This window comes from Lissotriton vulgaris, chromosome 3_1 (genome assembly GCF_964263255.1).
Source record: "Lissotriton vulgaris chromosome 3_1, aLisVul1.2, whole genome shotgun sequence".
Classification (NCBI taxonomy): Eukaryota; Metazoa; Chordata; class Amphibia; order Caudata; family Salamandridae; genus Lissotriton; species Lissotriton vulgaris.
In genome coordinates, this window is record NC_141689.1 from 1,928,859,216 (window position 1) to 1,928,878,175 (window position 18,960).

Below are 18,960 nucleotides of genomic sequence, written 5' to 3' on the forward strand. Positions count from 1 at the left end.
TGGGAGATGTGGTGCTTGAAAGGATGTTGATCCTCTGGCTGCTGTCCATTCGGCCCTCATGGTGATGCTGGCTGCACTGGTCCACGTCCACCAAATGCACGGGCAGTGTGTTTGTGCAGTGGGCTACTCCCTGTGCATTGTTGGGTCTCTAAGGATCTTTGGTGGGACGGCTGAGCATGTTGCTTTTGTTGCTTGTGAGCCAGGGTGAGCTGAAAATGTAGACTCATCACCAGCACTCTGGGTGGGGGCTCTACTAATGAGCTCTGCATGCTCTCCTGTCCGCCCTCCGCTGATCTTGAAATCTATCGATAAAGGGGCAGCCATCTTGTAACAGCTAAGTTCCTAGAACATCCCATTTCTATTTAGTGGAATTCAGACTCACTTTTGACTTCAATAGTATTTCAGTGTGGCCATATTAGCAGGGGCTTGGTTGCCAATTTTGCTCTTGGCTGTCTTGGTTCTCTATAATAGCCTACTTCTGTTGTTCTCTCTGGCCGAAAGAGGTTTCCTCCTGGTCACTTAATAGCCACTGATAGCGATAAATATGATGTGGTTTCTTTTTCGCTAAAATCTGTGTCGCTGCAACCAGATACAATCCAACTGCAGCTGATCACACTACCATCTTGTTCATTTGGGTTTGAGCACATCTACGCTTCTTTATATATGTGTGTACTCTGAGTTCCTCTGTCTTTCTCATCCCTCTCACAGCTCCTCCTTACGATCTTGTTACATAGTTCCTTCCACCTTTTCACTCCTCCCGCACCCTGTCGAAACCTTCTCTTTGAGCAGCTCACACTTCCCATCTCTCCTCCTCTGCAACCGGGATCCGATTCTCACATGATTATTAGTGATCTTACCCACCACACTAACCACCTCCCTAATCCTGACAGTCATATCAATGGCTCTCCCTCTGCCAACAAAACATACACCCACATCCTGCACTAGCCCCTGCCTACTCAGTACTAATATGTCCCCCACACGTTTCATGGCTCACAAGGTGACCACCCTGAAGTTTGAACCCATTTTCACTAACTACTCAGTACTCATATGACCCTATCATCTCTAAGTAATACACTTAGGAGTCTTCACATACTCCCTGGCAAGCCTAGTTATCTCTTGAACTCAACCACTCCGCCTCTTGATTCGACAGGCCAGCATCACCCGAACTCCACTATCAGATCTCCCTCCCCACAAACGTGCTCCCGGATATACTCCTTGTTGTCTGATCATCACCTCTTCCATGCTTCCTGCCTAGCTGATATCTCTATGGATCTTCAAACACGTAAGGCTGACCAGCAAAAGCTTACTATCATCACCTCAGAATTGACTAATAACTTTTTTGCTCACAGGTTGTTAGGGAAGAACAGAGATAATCAAGTACCAGCTACTAACCTCTACATCAAGCTGTCATCTCCCCTTTCAGAGAAGAGATTATCTCCCTAAGCGACGTCTCACCCCAAAAGGTGGAGAACTACTCTCCCGAATGCTGCCTCCAGAACTTGTAGATTTAAGATCTCTTTAACAGACAGTGACATTCACTCCCTCTTTCTTACATACAATTCCACTCATATAGTCAACTGGATAAACAGGACCATATTCAGTTTCTTCACAGAAGACCCAGACACAACCCTAATACTATAAACACTGCCAACCTCAAACAAGTCCTCACATCACACAATCTACCTCATCCAACCCAACTCCCCACCTGAATTGCATGCTTATCAATTGTAGATCTGCTGTGAAACACACCGTGGACACCACTGAACTCATCTTGGCAAAGGAAGTTAATAATTACGGAAATCTGGCTAAAGGAGTTTTCTGGTCCGGTCCTTGAAATCTTCGTTTTTCCTAGCCATAACATCATCAGATACGAAAGATCAGTCAAACCTGGCAGAGGGATCACCTGCATATATCTGAACAGTCTTACTGTGAAACAGTCACACATGGCTACTCTCCCCTCTAGCAAATACATGTTCATTGTCATCACAAGCAACCACAGGCCTCTATATACCTTGAACACATTATACCATCTGCCTGATGATAACTTCCCTTTTGTGGAACAAATCATGCAAACCATCTCCTCCAATGTGGATCATCTCTGTACCTACATTTTCCTGGGAGACTTCAATCTTCACTGGAATGACATTAATAACCCTGCAGTGAATAGCCTCAAAACTTTCCTAGTTGACCTTAACATGATTCAAATCTGTGACAGCCCCACTCACATCTTGGACTTGATCCTGGACCTAAGCATCGCTATCCCTAACTTCATTCAACTTGACTCGATTGTCCCTTGTGACTCGACTAATCATCACTACATCTCCTTCCGCATCATGGAACCTTGGACTTAGTTAAAATCTCAACCTATGAAACCTAGGAATTGGAAATGATCCATCCGAAATGCAAACCTGAATGAAATGATATCCCTTAACAACATGACCTTGCCTTTACCTTCTGAAATGTCTGAGGTCCATGGCCTCACTGAGCATTACAACAACTCCATTTTGAACATTCTTGATTCCATGCATCTAAAAGGAAGGTCCACCAAAGACTCCAAGCCTTGGTTCAATGACAGATTAAATAAAGATAGACGCAATATGAGACTAGCCGAAAGATCCTGGAGAGGCTTGCTATCTCTTGAACACCTAAGTCTCCTGAGATCTAGGAGGAGCACTTACAATAAACATATTAGAAGTGCGAATCCAACTCAATAAAGCCAGAAACAGACCAATAAAGCTTTTGAATTACTTAGCCTCCAATCCAATTTTCCCATTCTTTCATCAACGGCTTCCATTATCCCCTTCAGTGCTGATGACAAAGCCAGCTCGTCATGGGCTTTACCTGCCCTGTGCTTATGACGAGCTGGCTTTGTCACAAACAATGGGATTACAAAGGATCCAGCACCCAGCGGGAAAACCCCTAGCAGCCAAGGTGTTATACAGCCAAATTGTGATGATTTTGCTGACTTCTTCACAAAAATGGATATGATTAAAACTGATCTCCAGACATCCATGGACCAGCTCTGAGACGCATCCCCTATCTTCCCCTCATCCCTTCCCCCCCAGCCACCCTCCGTTCCAGTGTTCACACCCCAAAACAGCACCTCCTGGAGCCAATTCACACCCTTTGACTAAATCTCTATACTTAACATACTCACTACAGTTAAACCCTCAAATCACTTCAGTGACCAGTTACCCCCTGGTTTCTTCCAGACCAAGATAGTGCATGCCTCCCTACAGCAAGGTGTGATTCCTGATTGTCTAAAGTCTGGCCGGGTAACACCCATTTTTAAACAGCCTACTGTGGAGCAAGAGAACCGTAACAACTTCTGACCAATCACTAACATTCCTACAGGCGTCCTATTTTTTCTATGGTGGATGTAAAAGCTGGCCTGTTGCAATGTAACAGCTCTAAAGCCCCAGGCCCAGATGAGGCCCCAATTGATTTCTTTTTTTTTAAAACCCTGACCTTTTCTAACAAATGTTTTTAATACAACTACAGTTGTGGGTCCTCTAGACTCATGGAAAAGGACAAATATTATCCCAGAACACAAGAAAGGGGACAAATCTCTTCCAATCTCACTTTTGGGTAGCACAATCAAATTGATGGTCCATCTGTTACTAAACAAACTAGAGGATAGGGCCAAAGATAAAAATATACTAATACCAGTTCAATATGTTTTTCAAATATGGATGGGGACTTTGGACCAGTGTCTAAATTTGCAGTTGATCTCAGCTAAATACACACAAGCTAAGGAAGGTAATATTTTCATGGCTTTTATGGACCTCTTCGCAGCATTTGACTGTGTTTCTCATGGCAAACTATGGAGTAACCTGAAGGGCATGGATGTAAACATGAAAATATTTATATGCCAAATATATACTCAGTCCTCGGAATGTGTCAGATTTGGTAGCCAGGGGCCAAATACTTTTTCTATTCCTAGGGGTGTCATGCAGGGGTGCTGTTTGCCCCCCCCCCCCCTTTTATTTTCATTTTATACTAATGGTGTAGCATGTGCAGTAGATGAACTTGTTACTGATTTCCCCTTGATTAACAAAAACGCATTCCCATTCTGCTTTATGCAGATGATGCTGTATTAATAGCCAGGGTTTAGCTCTACAAAGGCTCATGAATAACTATGTGCCCTTTCTGGTTTAATTGGATCTCCAGGTTAACAAAACCAAATCCTGCATTTTAATTATGAGGTAACAACCGAAAAGATTACCCACTTTTAATATTGCGTCCCCTAGGATTGAAACTACAAAGACCTTTTTATATTTGAGTGTCTCATTTAATAGTCCGGGAACATTGTCTGATATGATTACAAACAGAGGCAATGCATTAGAAAAGTGTATTGTGGCTATATTTTCGTTTCTAAAAAAACTAGGTACAAAGCTGATAGACCCAATAAAAAAGATTTACATTGCTAAAGCAGTAGCATCAGCTTCTGCGGGGGCAGGGATTTGGGGGGCAACAATGGCTGAGGCCCTTCAAAGACTAGAAGAAAGTGTTGTCTCGTCCAAACAGCTGTTCTAATGTTAACATGCACAAAGAATTGAATGTTTGATATAATTTTGATGTTATATCCCTGGCACCCGTATTACTTTGGCATTCGGTTTGGTGAAGGGAGACAGTTGGTTTAACCCAAGGAAGTATTAGGGACTGTCTGACCCTCGAACATGCCCATAATTAGATCATGTTTCGAAATATTAAAGAAACCTTGTCGATATTATGCTTTGATTCCCTTTTTACTGAGCCACTCATCTGTCAATCCATTTGCAAAGCAGAAATTAAATCTCAACATACACTACATTTGGATAATAAAAGACACGCTCAAAACAGGATTAAAACAGGAATAAACCTATGTTATATTAAAGAAACCTTGTCGATATTATGCTTTGATTCCCTTTTTACTGAGCCACTCATCTGTCAATCCATTTGCAAAGCAGAAATTAAATCTCAACATACACTACATTTGGATAATAAAAGACACGCTCAAAACAGGATTAAACCCGCGGTAGCCAATTATTTGGTGGTACCCACAATTTTGGATGGGGCAAATTCATATCTGTCTTTTGTAACTAATATGTAACCCCGATATGTATTGGTGCGTTTTAGACTAAATTTAATCCCATTTATGTTGGACTTTCTGGCAGATGTGTACTCAACTAATGAATTGCTTCTTTGCACATGTGATGCCATTTCTTCACAGTCAAACTTAAATGTTATAATATTCTGTAAATTTTACGTGTATGAACGGCAAAAGTATATTATTCCCCTCCTGCGGAAATATCGTTTTGAACAATACCGCCCAGCCTCGACCTTCTTACAAATGCTACCTGGCCCTTACGTTTGTTTCCCTCTTGCATCTTACTTAAGTATGGCCCTGTCAAATAGGAGATCGTATGCATTTTGTGTTCTTACTTAGATGGTTATGGCACTTTTTTGCACATTATACTGGATTAAGATGACTTTAATTCAATGCAAAACAGGATTTCTTAGTTTTACTCTAAATATGATTTGTATCTTATTTTTATCTGTGTGCTCTTTTAAATTTATTGGATTTATATTGTATGAGTGAATATGTGTTTTATGATGCACTGTACTTTTATGATCTTATTACTTGAAATCGAATAAAGTTAAATTGATTGATTGACTCTACCAAATCTCTTGGAATAATACTTGATAAGGCCCTGAACATGTAGGAGCGCATCAGCGCTGCCACCAAAGGAGCAAACATCCAACTGAGCATACTAAGAAAGATAAAACCCTTCCTTCCTCTGGAAGACTTCAAGTCTGCCGTTCATGGGCTAGTCATCTCCAGACTGCAGTGTGGGGGTGCAACTCTCTGTGGTATTCCTAGACACAAGTTGGCACCGCTTAGGGCCTTGAAGACTAGGCTCATCACAGGATCTAAAAGGAATACCCATATCACTTTAGATTTGAAAGCTCTAAACTGGCATCCATTTGATGCTAGGGTTTATCTTAAAATTGCTTGCATGACCCACAAAGCCCTTCACCTTAGCACTCCTCTGTACCTCGCCTGAAAAGTGGAAATCTCCGGTGGTTGTAGAGGAGTTCTAGCACTTTGATGCTAAAACCACAAAATTTCGAAGAAGACAACCTATAAACGAGGATTCTCTGGTATTGCCCAGAAAATCTAAAACGCCTTGCCTCCAGAAACCAGACTGAATCCCTCAACGTCTTCTTTCAAAAAATAAGTGAAAATACTACTCATGCATACTCTTTGAACTTGTAATGTACCTACTCCCCCCCTGAGGCCATGCTCTGATGCTCCCCCCTCGAAGTACTCTCATGTTTAGTGTTTATGTGGTGTTCTGATATTTCTGTACTTTTGTTTACTCGTTTATCCTGCACTTTCAAATTGGTGTTTGACCTACTTGTCTACTTCTCTGTTATCTTTGTTCTTCTTTGATGTGCTCTGATAACCCCATGGGTCATGTTCATGCTATATAAAACTTTATAAACAAAATAAAAAATAAAAAGCATGTGCTGAACACCTAATGAACCCTTCACATTTCGAGTTGTTATTTTCTTATATGGAGGACATCATTGCAGTGTGTAATTTGATTTGTGTTGTGTTCCACAGGAGGATTCACTATGCTGCAAAGGGTTGGTCAGCTTGCACAGTAGACGCTGTCGCTCATGGTGCCATGGGATGACATCCTGCCTGTATCATACTTTGTATATGTGTCCTAGACAGTTTGTTGCTTTAGTTATGATGTTGGGGTGCATGGTGAGTCGATTTGAACTACCAACTTCCACAAAAGGAAATGGTATCACTTTGGCACATGTTTGGATACAAGATTCTATGTCCAGCAATCGTTGTTGGTGTAAGTTCAGTAGTTGCATGTTAACTGGGACATAGTCCTTCATTACTAGTTCCTTGATAAAGGGTGAAATAGTCGCTGAACCAAGGTAATACAATTCAACCAGTGTGAGGTATATAAAAGTGTGGAAATTACCTCATATTCTGAGTTAGTGTAGGGAGTTACTTTCAGAATAAATAGTTTATGCACCATTTTCCACAAATATCAGATTTTTCCCCCAATAGATATTGCCAGAATTGATCTTGAGCAATCTGTCAGAAGAATGATATGCTGGTGCTAAACTCAGAAGCACAGGGAACGGAATTTAGGCCTTGGAGTTTGTAAGTAGTGGCCACAATCTTCCCCTGCTCAATGTCTTGGTCACCATTGAACTTTAAACTTGGTCTGTATTTGATGTGGACCTTTGGAGTGGGTAGTTCTTTTTCTCTCAAGAATGCGATTTTGTTGTCTACATTTAATTCCTATTTCTGTGCATATTTCATGCCCTCTAAATGTTATCAAGTCCTTCTATCGCCAAGGTTAGCTGGGTTACTAAAGGCTGTTGTGGGTTATGCTTAACATTTAGGGCCTTATTTACAAGGAATTAAAGCAGCGTGGTGCTGCAAGCCATTTGGCTTCACAGCGCTGCATTAACTCAGCTGAAAGGGATGCGTTCTATCTACAGGGATATGATGCATCCCCATTGCTCTTCCCTGCACTGATGCACAATTAGCTGCCATACGCCGATACACACACCCATACCTTTGTCAAAGGGATGATTGTTTTTGTGCAGGAAGGGACACCTTCATGCACAAAAACAATCACAAGAGATGATGTCCTCTTCCTATGTGTACTGCAGAATGTGGAGAAATTAAAACATTTCTCCTCATTGAGCATCCCAAGCCTCCCCTGGTGAGGCGTAGCATTCTGATGCATTTCCAGGTTTATGATTTATCGTGAATCTGGAAATGCAGCAGAACCCATGGGAATACCCACAGCTATATCCATGACAGGTCTCTTTCACGCAAAGTGTTGTCTCTAAAGGGGCCATATTTACAAGGATGCAAAAAGCCACACAGTGTGGCTTTACGTGTCCTTGTAAATATGGGGCAGCAGGTTGTGCCGTCGGTCGATCACAATAAGTGCACAAGCTCAAGGGGCTTGTAAATAAGCTTCCGATTATCTACACTTGCCATTACCATATATGTGTGTGCTTCTTATGGGTAGATTTGGTGTAGGTTTTGTATACAATTGCTCTGTTTGTACATTGGGGTCCTGTACTTGGATGTACGGCTTTACAACGTGTGCTATTACACCGCGTGCCGTTACAACGCGGTTTTTTCAACGCAAGTCGTTACCACCACTTGCGTTGGAGGGGGTGCAGACTTAGGAATTTTTTAATTTACTATTCCAACACCAGCCTACGTACAGTAGGGAAGGTGTTGGATAGTAAATTAAAAAATTCCTTGTCCTGCAACGCCCTCCAGTGCATGTCGTGGTAACGACTCGCGTTTTAAAAACCGCGTTGTAACGGCATGCGGTGTAACAGCCGCGTCGTAAACGCTGTTCCCCCCTGTACTTCTTTATGAGGCAGAGTTCTGTTGTGTGGAGTTACACATGTTGATTTACCCCTCTTCGGTACGACCTGGTATAGTTGTTTTTGGAGGAGCTGGCGTCATGTCGGTGCATTTATGCCTTTGGATATTTCTTTGTGAAAGGGCAAATTATTTTTGCTGTATTCAAAAAGACAGGATTATTAGGTGTCTTTCTCCCTTAAATAATTACTGCCTGTTGTCTGCCTTATTGTCATCTTTGTATGAAAGTGACTTGTTTAATAGGTCTCAATTTGTGTGATTTCAATAGTTGTGCTTCCCTTCAAAACAATTGTGACATTTTGACATTGTAAAGTAATATATGAGCACATGTCCAGTGCACTTTCCATGATGAAATCTCTAACTGCAGGCCCAGATTTATGAAGACATTCATGCAACGCAGCACTGCATCTAAAGGTGTGGCACTACATTGAGCGAAGGGGAGAGAGCAGAACAGTATCATATCTACTAAAATATGCCACTGTTTTCCTCTCTCTCTATACTGGCATACTTTAGGCTGCTATGTACCAATGTACACATCCTTGCGCCATAGTGCATGAGTTTATGTGTTCTGTAAGGACTCGTTTTTGGACTGGAAGTACTGGAAGGTGACACTTCCAGTGAGAAAACTATCCTTGAACACTTTTTCTGTTTTGCATGTGTGCTTTATAAGGCAACATGCATGAAAATTAGGTAAACATTAATCGAAATTAAAATGTTTCTCCTTGTTATGCCTACCTTTAGACGCTGTAAGATTTTTGGTTCAAATGCCTTTATACGAATGTTTGTAGGTAGGTATTTGCAAAAAATCAATGAGAGAGGACCCCCCTTACGATGGTCCCCTGTCTTTTTTACATACACTATGTGAAACAGACATAGAGTGTATTCAGGGCTCTCGCCCACTACTTTCTTGAGTATTTTTCGTCATAGAGTCCATGACCAGATCCTAGGGTATCTATATGGGCTCAACCTTGCGAACCAAGGGAGATCTACAATATTCAGACTAATAAAGAAGTTAAAATGGAGTAAGGTGTCCCGATCTTAGTTTATTAGAACTCCGTGACACCATTAAACCGGGTTATTATATGAAAGACTTATTTTATCTAGTGTTCCTGGATCAACCTGTTTCATCCAATTCACCTATGCCTCAGCAGGTCAGTAGGCTTTCATCAGGACCTCTTAAGGATCCCTCAATAATCACTTTACTTAAATCACGTATCTACTCTTTGTTGGAACTTACAATTGGAAATGTTTATGCAGCCTTTCTAGCACGCCATATATGCTGACTTATTTTGTTCCTTTCTATTAGGTTCATTTAAGGTACCAAGCATAACTTATTGTCACACTTTCACTAAAAGTGATTGCCCGGAATAAAACCTACTGGCTTCTTCCTGTCCTGGCATATGGGTGGATGCACGAGAACTAACAGAATGCCCCCTTGATGCAAAATAACGCAAAACAGCCAGTGGCGGCTACAACTATAAAAATATGGTGAGATGTGACAGCGCAAACCCACCATATTTATTGCTCCCCGAGGGGGTGCACTTCTCTCCCCATATCCGCGTCCTCGAGCAGGAAAAGGAAGGACTTCATTCCTGCTCAAGGGAAAACTAAAAACCAATATTGGATCTGCTCTCAGCATGAGAGCAGCTCCAGGACTGGAGAGAGCAGGCTTACCCAGTGCTCATTTTGAGGCTTGGGGCCAGTGCCAGCAATCTACGGGCTGTTTCACAGCCATGGGATTGCTGGGTGCACACTGCACATGTCAGGTTGCCCAAAGCACTCCCGTCAGCTAACCCGGCATGCGCACTGCATGGGCAGCTGTAATCCTGCAATCCTGGGGCCTTATTTATAAAGGCCTTGCGTCAGTTTTGCGCCGCCGGTGCGTCACTTTTTGTGACGCACCAGCGGTGTAAAAACTGTGCCTCGTTGCGCCATATTTAAAAAGTGACGCATCTAGGTAGATGCGTCACTTTTTAAACCCCTGCGCCACATTATACCTGCGTCAGGTATAATGTATGCAGAGGGGGCGTTCCCCCGCAAAAAGCCTCGTAATAGTGACGCAGTGAAATCTATGAGATTTCATTGCGTCACTTTTAGGCCGCTGTTGCGTCAAAATCTTGCGCCTGCCTCACAGCAGGCGTAAGACTGACGCAAGCCCTTTCACATGGGGCTTTCCCCATGTGAAAGGACGCATTGCTGGAGTGCCGTCACTTTTGTGACACACTCCAGCAATGCGTCACTTTTGCGCTTACAGATACGTCAGAAATACGGACGTATCTGTAACTCCTTGCGACATGATGCGTCATACATTAAATATGAGGCATCAGGAATGTCGTAAGGAGTGCGCAGTGAAAAGTGACGCATCGCTGTTTTCACACAGCGATGCATCACTTTTCATAAATGAGGCCCATAGGATTCAACCCCGACCCCTGCGCTCACACTGCGCTTGTAAATAAAATGGCATTGACGTGCCATTTTATTTATTTGCGTGTGCCTGCTGCACTCACAGCAGGAGGGGCAGTGATCCTCCGCTCTCAAGGAGGAGCCGCCCCTGAAAACAGCACATAGCCAGCTTTGAATTAGTTTGGAAAACTATGCAACACAAATCCTGTTTGGCATTGGATAGTAAACCTTAGCAAAACACTGTACATTAGGTTTGCATCACAAAAATAACTTGAAACTGTGGCAAAGCCTTGTCAATTGTCTCTTTTGTGTCTTGTATTGCTAGAGGCATTTGGGGTAACGTCCTTAAACGATTGTAGTTACATTTACATTATTGTCTGTGCTATACTGTTATTTTTAAAAATCAAGAGCTTATTAGACCTTTCAGAAAGGGACAGAAAGATTGTATGTCTCTGCAGAAATATTGCAGTTCATAGCGTGACTGAAAGGACTGCCGTGAATGTCTATTAAACAATTCGTTTTCATTGCCAGGCCAATAGACAAAAAACAAGTAAGTAAAAGCTGATACTGCTTACATTAGAGTTGAGGTCAATCAGGCATGGTTACTAAACTAAATGCAAGGCCATCTTCATTACTCAGACGCCCCCTAAGGATTGAAAACAGTTGTTCTCATCAATTAATCCGCTCCATTAGTGAGACCAAAGTTTGCAAGGATAAAACAGAGTCGAAATTTTTTTTACAATGCCTTGGAGTTTTAGAAACAAATAATGTTTTTTATTGCCTCTGATTCCGTATTATGCTTAGCAGTGTACATGCTGCGCTGTTTTTGCAATCTGATTCCTCTGTCCAGATTGCTTTGTTTCAGATGTTAAAATGTGAGCTTAGTACTTATTTTAAAGGCCTGAATAAATAACTGCAGCTTATGCTACAATGTAAATAAAATAATTTACCATATGTTGCTAATGATAGACGCATTAGCAAATAATGCAAACATGATCTCATTAAAATGAAAATTATGGGAACATATACATAAGGGCAAAACTGCATATGGTTGGTAATTTTTTTATATTTTTTATAAATGATGTAATAAAAGATACACAAATGCTGATTTCTGAAACAATTGTAATTATCAGCACTGGAAGGATTAAACCTGCTTAACATAGATTTACGACTTTCGGCATGCATACACAGCTCTAAGGTATATTGTAGGCAAAGCTACGGTTTTCTTAAGTTTTTTGTATATATAATATGCTCATTGCGACTGATGATTTTGCACGTTATCGAAAAGATGTATCCACCTCGTAAGTGTAAGTGGGAAATGGCATCTTTATTTTTTATCTTGGCGATTTCTTTAGGTGGGAACTTACTTTCCGGGAAAACATTTCCGTAAAACTTTGAAACTGAGCCGTTTAACTCATTCAGTTGTAGGATTACAAATTCAGGTGAGTGTGGGAAAAGCATTGAAAAGGTTTTTGCAGAGGTAAAACTCAGTCGGTGTTCATCCAATATGTATGGACTACACTCTTGACTCTTCCCTGGAATCATCTACTGTTCTTCACTTTAATGTCGTTGTTTATTCCTCACGGAAAGAGTGTAGGTATTCTCTAAAGCTTGTAATGGAAGTGGCCTTTTGAAACTAACACTATCGCTGCCTGCGTGGGATTGACAGATCTTGAAGCAAACTGTGAGAATAGGGAACATTTGTATGCCTTCAGGGACAGTTTATGTGTAAGTATAACCTCAAGGACTATGTTTCTCCCATACAGACTACTAAAAGCTCTCTCATCTTCTTTTCACTTTATTCTGAAATGGTGGCAAACGGGATCTGATGGAGTTAATGTCTATTTGAAGGGTCCTTCATTTTTATCCTTCATAGGCAGTGAATTATTATGACTTCTCTCCAAGGCCATATCCGAATCCTTTGTCTCCATATGTACACAGTGATTCATTTGCGACATGGTTTCATCTTAGTGTCCTTAATATTCACAGTACCATTCACTTGAAAGGTACTCTTTGTATACTCTGATTCTACCTCAACATTCCAAACCTTGGTGGAGATGCAATGTTGGGTGCAATTTATTGTTCAACTAAAGTTCTATCTTTTTGTTTAAGTAGCACCCAGGGAAATCAATAATGCATCTTTAATCCAATAAAGGACTTTTTTGGTCAGTTATTTCAATTTTCAGGGAAGCAAGCTAAGCAAAGCTCCATAAACACACTCATGCAATTCAGGAGTAGAGAATTACTCAAAAATCGACTAACTTCTTGGTGGCTCCTCTTTCTGCTCAACCGCAACAGCCGACCATAATTTTAAGTGAAGATAGTGAGCTATTGGGTTTTAGCCTATGTGTATACTGATCCAGAACCTCTCATCTCCCTTGGCACATACTACCAACTGAAGAAAGCAAACCAAAACCAAATATAAATAATGAATGCCTGCCTGGTATACGGGGAAAAATACATATATTAAATCAACGTTTACTCATATACAAAGATGCAAAAGAATCTCCATGTACTATCATCACTTAAACATGGCACAACCCTTACTAAAAAATGGGCACATTGACAACTAGGAGAAGGATGTCGATGTGAGATGCCCGAGGATGAATCAGAAAAGGTACCGTCGAGGGGGGGCAAGATTTTATTAATTGTACATCATAAAGGAAAGCAATATTAAACAAGCATTTACAATGCAACGGTCTCGCCTTTGCAAAAGTTAGAGTTATTGGCATTGTAATGACAACTTTTTTATTTATGTGTTGGTTGTGAAATCAGATAAATAAATGTGATTGTCATTTACAGTGCCAATAGCTTAATCTCTTGTAAGATGTCAGACCTATTGCATTTGCACACACACAAACACACACACACACACAGAGCCACACACACACACACACATGAATGTGGTGGTGGATGTGGTGGCGGTGGATGTGGCGGTGGTGGGGGATGTGGTGGTGGTGAATGTGGTGGTGGTGAATGTGGTGATGGTGGATGTGCTGGTGATGATGGATGTGCTGGTGATGGTGGATGTGCTGGTCTCCCCCACCCCAAGCACATTACGCCCGGATAAGCTGTCTTGAAATAACTGCGAATCTCTCGTTTATGACACTCAAAGGGCAACTTTTACTACTTCTGTTTCTCGTATTCCAACAGCATTTATAGCCCAATAAATCAAGTTGATGTCCTTTGATTTTTAGGCCTGCCCTATGTGTGGCTTTAAGACTGGCGAATGGAAAGCGTCACAATTCATAAGGGCTCAAATCGGTAATCGCATTTCTGCATCTGGTGTTTGGGGTACAGACATGCATTATATTTCATGTGATGTTGCAATAACTCGTGCCAGCAGAACTGGGACACACTGGGGTATGCAGCGATGCGTCTTCAGACCCCCCCCCCCCTACAGTAGTGGTGCACATCAAACGTGGACACCGGGTTCATTGTAGCACCTTAAAACGATTCAGCGCTTGAGTTCTGAGCTGATTTAGTGTAAAGGAACAGCAGCTGTTACCAACAGAGCTTCGAGCACAGAAATACTTTTTTGTGTTTTCTTGTTTTCACTGCGGTTATTACTCGTGTTCTTGTCGTTACTTCTGTTGTTATTAATACAGTGTAATAACTCTGACACGTGACGCGCTGCACCCCAGGCCAGCAGAAGCAGGCAATGTATTTGCAGTGACAACGGTAATTGCAGCTGGTTTGGAAATAAACATTTCACAACCTGTTATCGAAGTGCCCGTGCCCCTGGCTTCCGTCGGCTGGAGTGATTGGGTCTCCGCCGCTGTTCCCTCCGTGTTTTGTGCCATGTCAGTGTTTAGCCTGTTTGCTTAAAGTGCCGTCACTTCAGATAGCCGTGATTGAGCTGTGCTGCCCACAACACACGCAGCACCCAGCCCCGAGAGGGCTGATAGCACGCAAGACACAGCGCTTAAGACACACAGCTGGGAGAGACCAAAGACTGGAGGGGCGCACACAGTGCACGCGATGGTCACAGGACAATACTAGCATTACAGAGAGGTGGCGCGAGGACAGACGGTGCACAAGTGCCACGCCTCTGCTGTTGGATAAAAGGAGTAAACAGGGATGCGTTTAACGAACGTGTATGAAACCAGGCGAGGTTCGGAGGTGATAAAAGAAGGAGCCGGGGCTGCGTCATAAAGAGCACAATGGGGTATGAAACATAAGGCACTGGGCTTGTGTCGATGAAGTGATAAACGATGGAGACGTGCGCCCCCAAGGAGCAAGAACGGGTTTGAAACTCAGGGTATGTCTGAGGACGTGATAAAAGGAGGAGCCGCGGCTGCCGCATAGGAGGCAGGCGCGGGTAGGAAAGTTAAGGCAGTGGTGGTGGAGTGATAAAAGAAGGAGCAGAAACTGTCCCGTGAAAGGGTATAGCACATAAGGCATGGGGTAAGGAAGTTATAAAAGAATGAGCCGCCGCTTTCCTATGGAATTGATAAAAGGAGGAGTCACGGCTGCCCATGAGAGTACATGGGAGGTTTTGTGCAACGGATAAGCACCCTGGCCGAGTAAGATTTACAGAGAGAGGAGAGCTGGTGCGGGCGTCGGTCAGGGCGTGTCCCGCCATGTGTAAGGAAGACACAAACCTGCATGTTCCACAGCGCTCCTCAGGCGCGGGAAGTCTCTGTCAGAGGTTAGAGCGCGGCTCAGGGGAGTACTGGTGACGAGTGCAGAAAATGTAACTGCCAGAACCAGTAGAATCCAGGGCGCAAACGTATTGAAGGCAGAGGGCGCTATGTATCAATATCGTGGCTCTCAGCACTTGCTTGAAGTAGACCTGAGAAAAGGACCGCAGGCAGTGTATATAACACCAAAAACGCTCTTTGAAACAAATGGCAATAAAACGCCACGGCGTGCAACTGCTTATCCCGCAGTTTCTTAGCGCAGTACACCATCGCGTATTATGTTTCTTTGGGGCAGGTTTATATACCGCAACCTCGACCCGAAGGTAACGGTGAGCAACAGTTATATCACACAAGGAAATATTTATTTTCTTGTAAGCACGGGGAGATTATGTGATGTGTTACGCAAAGAAGCCCCTCCCGCCCGGCGTCGACGACACTTCCGTTGCCAGGCAACGGCCCCACTGGCACCAATCCCAGCGCGGCTCCTCGTCTGACGTCAGAGGAGCTGCGCTTGGGATTTGTGAGGCTACCGAACTTCCCGGGCTGCGGCGGTGTTTACGGGGAGGCAACTTTTAATTTACATACAATGCCGCTGTGGGAGGCGGCGGTGATTTCAGACAGCGCACCTTCTAGCACAGTGCCTTCACATGCGTAAGGGGAGAGGAGCCCGGTGAGTGGGGTTGAGGGTGGGGGTGTACGCGCGTGTGTCTGTTTGAGTGTGTCTGTGCATGCGTGCGTGTGTCTGTTTAAGGGGGGTGCGTGTGTGTATGCAGCGTGTGTCTGTTTAAGGGGGGGTACGTGTGTGTGTATGCAGTGTGTGTATGTGCGCATGCGTGAGTGTGGCTTGGTTTGAGAATGGGAAAATGAGGCACGGCGACGTGCGCGATCACGAGGTAGAATCTCCGGCAGGAGACGCTCGTGACAGTCTGCTGTCTACATTCCCCCGAAAGTGATTACATAAGTTGTCTCGCCCTAGACAGCAAAAAGCTTCGCTTTTTGCTTTCGTCTATGCGAGACCTAAAAATGACAAGGAGTTAGAAATTGGGGGGCATATTATCAAGACAGATGATAAAGTTATCGTTGTTTTAGCGGCAGAAAACTGCTGCTAAAACGGCCATAATGGGCTTGATAATATGCTCTATGGAATTCCAATTGAAGCCCATGTTAGATGTCCTTCACATTTAACATGGGCTTCAATTGGAATTCCATAAAGCATATTATCAAGCCCATTATCCCGTTTTAGTGGCAGTTTTCTGCCGCCAAAAAAGCAATAATTTTATCGCCTGTCTTGATAATATGCCCCTGGGTAATTGGTTGATTAGGGATGTGAGCACTGGTCAAGCAGCAACCACAGTTCTTATCAGGGTAAGGCACAAGCAAACCCCAAATTACCCTGAGCTAAACCCCCTAACAGCTTGGCAGAGAGCAGTCAGGAGTTCTTATCAGGGTAAGGCACAAGCAAACCCCAAATTACCCTGAGCTCAACCCCCTAACAGCTTGGCAGAGAGCAGTCAGGCTGAATTTAGAGGCAATGTGTAAAGTATTTGTGCAATACTTCAAACAGTAAAACAGTGAGGCTTAGGGAAAACTGCAGAGACCACCACTAGTCGCCGACTGCGGGGTTTGCATTCGGGGAAAGACAGCCGCCATAGGGCGGTAAAAGGGAGCTGCACCTCTGTGCATGTTATGAGTCTCCTATTTCATGAACGGACTGCAGCGGTCCAAACACCTGCTTCAAGGTGGTGGTCATGAAGGATCTGGGATGCATACTCACCACTTTCCTCTTCTTTCAGGCAGATTCCAACATGGATCCTTTTCTCCAGGACCACCCTTCACAACAGGATCTTCACCCTAAGGATTACAACCCTGTTTGTGAAGATCTTCTGTTGAGTCAGTTTCCAACCATATATCTCATTGACAGGACTGCCCACATATGGGCTGATCCCGGTAATGGGTATATGGTATTTTTCCACATATGATGCATATGTGTGCATCCGACACATCTGCAGTCGAAATGCACACACAAACAAGGATATATATGTGAAAAATACTCACCAATGCTGCAAGATCCTTGCCTCCACACCGTCAGCCCCATAGCCAACTCATAATGCAGTGGTCTTTGGACCACCAGTGCAATGGGCTGCTGGCGGGGCGGACATGGTCCTACGGTTGTCCGACAGCCAAACTTGTAATAAGGCCCTTAGAGTTTAGTGTTTGGTAAAGAGGGAGTTTTTCTGCAATTTGGAGGTTCTCCTGTGACATCAAATTTGTGGTTCCCCCTCTTAATTTTAAATTGAAGAAAGTGTCAATAATATTGAGGTTAAAGATATCTATATTATAAATATTAATGTTAATATGTTGTTAATTTGATTTGCAAAAATATTCTTGTTAATAATATAGTTAAATAATTATATTAATGTATTTTAGTATATATTTTAATTGTGTGTTATAAATTGTTTGAATAATTATTATTAATATTTTTTAATATAGTTTGCTAAATTTTAGTTGTTTTATATATTTAATTTAATAGTTTATTGTTATTTTTATTGACGTAGCAGGTGAATATTTATTTGTAGCCCTCCTGAGTCCAACATTTTCCCTAGTGTTGCACAGACTGGAATGCAAATAGTACATTTTATCACTCCTGAATTCAATGCATTCCCTACTGTTGAACAGACTGGAGAGGGAATAGTAATTTGTACCTCTCTTGACTCCAACTTTTTCCCTACAGTTGCATAGGACTGGAGTGGGAATAATAAATTTTACTCTTCCTGAGTCCAAAGTTTTCCTTATTGTTGCAGAGATTGGAGATGGAATAGTGTGTGTAGTACTCCTACAATTTTGAAGTCCTGTTTATATTGATTAAATTTGGACTAATATGACGTTTTGTGCATTTAAAATTATATAATTTTTTTATTGGGAATGTTTGTGATATGTAATATATTTTTGTAAAATGTAATTTTTTATGTTTACTTTTTTATATGTAAGTTAATTTAATTTTCTTTTAGATAAAAATGTAGTGTTCATTTGTTATTGTTCATTATTTATTTTAGAAATATCTAGATTTTGAAATTTTACAAAAAAAGTGGAATTTATAGCGTAAATTTAAATTATTATTTTAACAATAGTTTTAAATTATATATGTTTAAATAAACATACACATAAATTTACATGTTTTTTCCCAAAAAATAAGTAAAATATTTAGCTATATTTTTGAATTATTTAAATATATTTATTTTTAATTGTATTACTTTTAAATATCAGTATATTTAGAACCTGATTACAAGTTTGGCGGCCCTGATGTGGGCGGTCATGCCAGCCCCCCACTCCAGGACTGCCAAATCTGTAGACCAACCACCTTCCAGATTAAAAGTCTTCTCCTGGTCTGGCGGGTGGTCCTTTGGTGTTTCCACAGCAGTGACTAATAAAGACACACCGCAATGGCAATGCCAAAGCCAAAGCCTGTTTCTGCAAATCATGGACTATGCA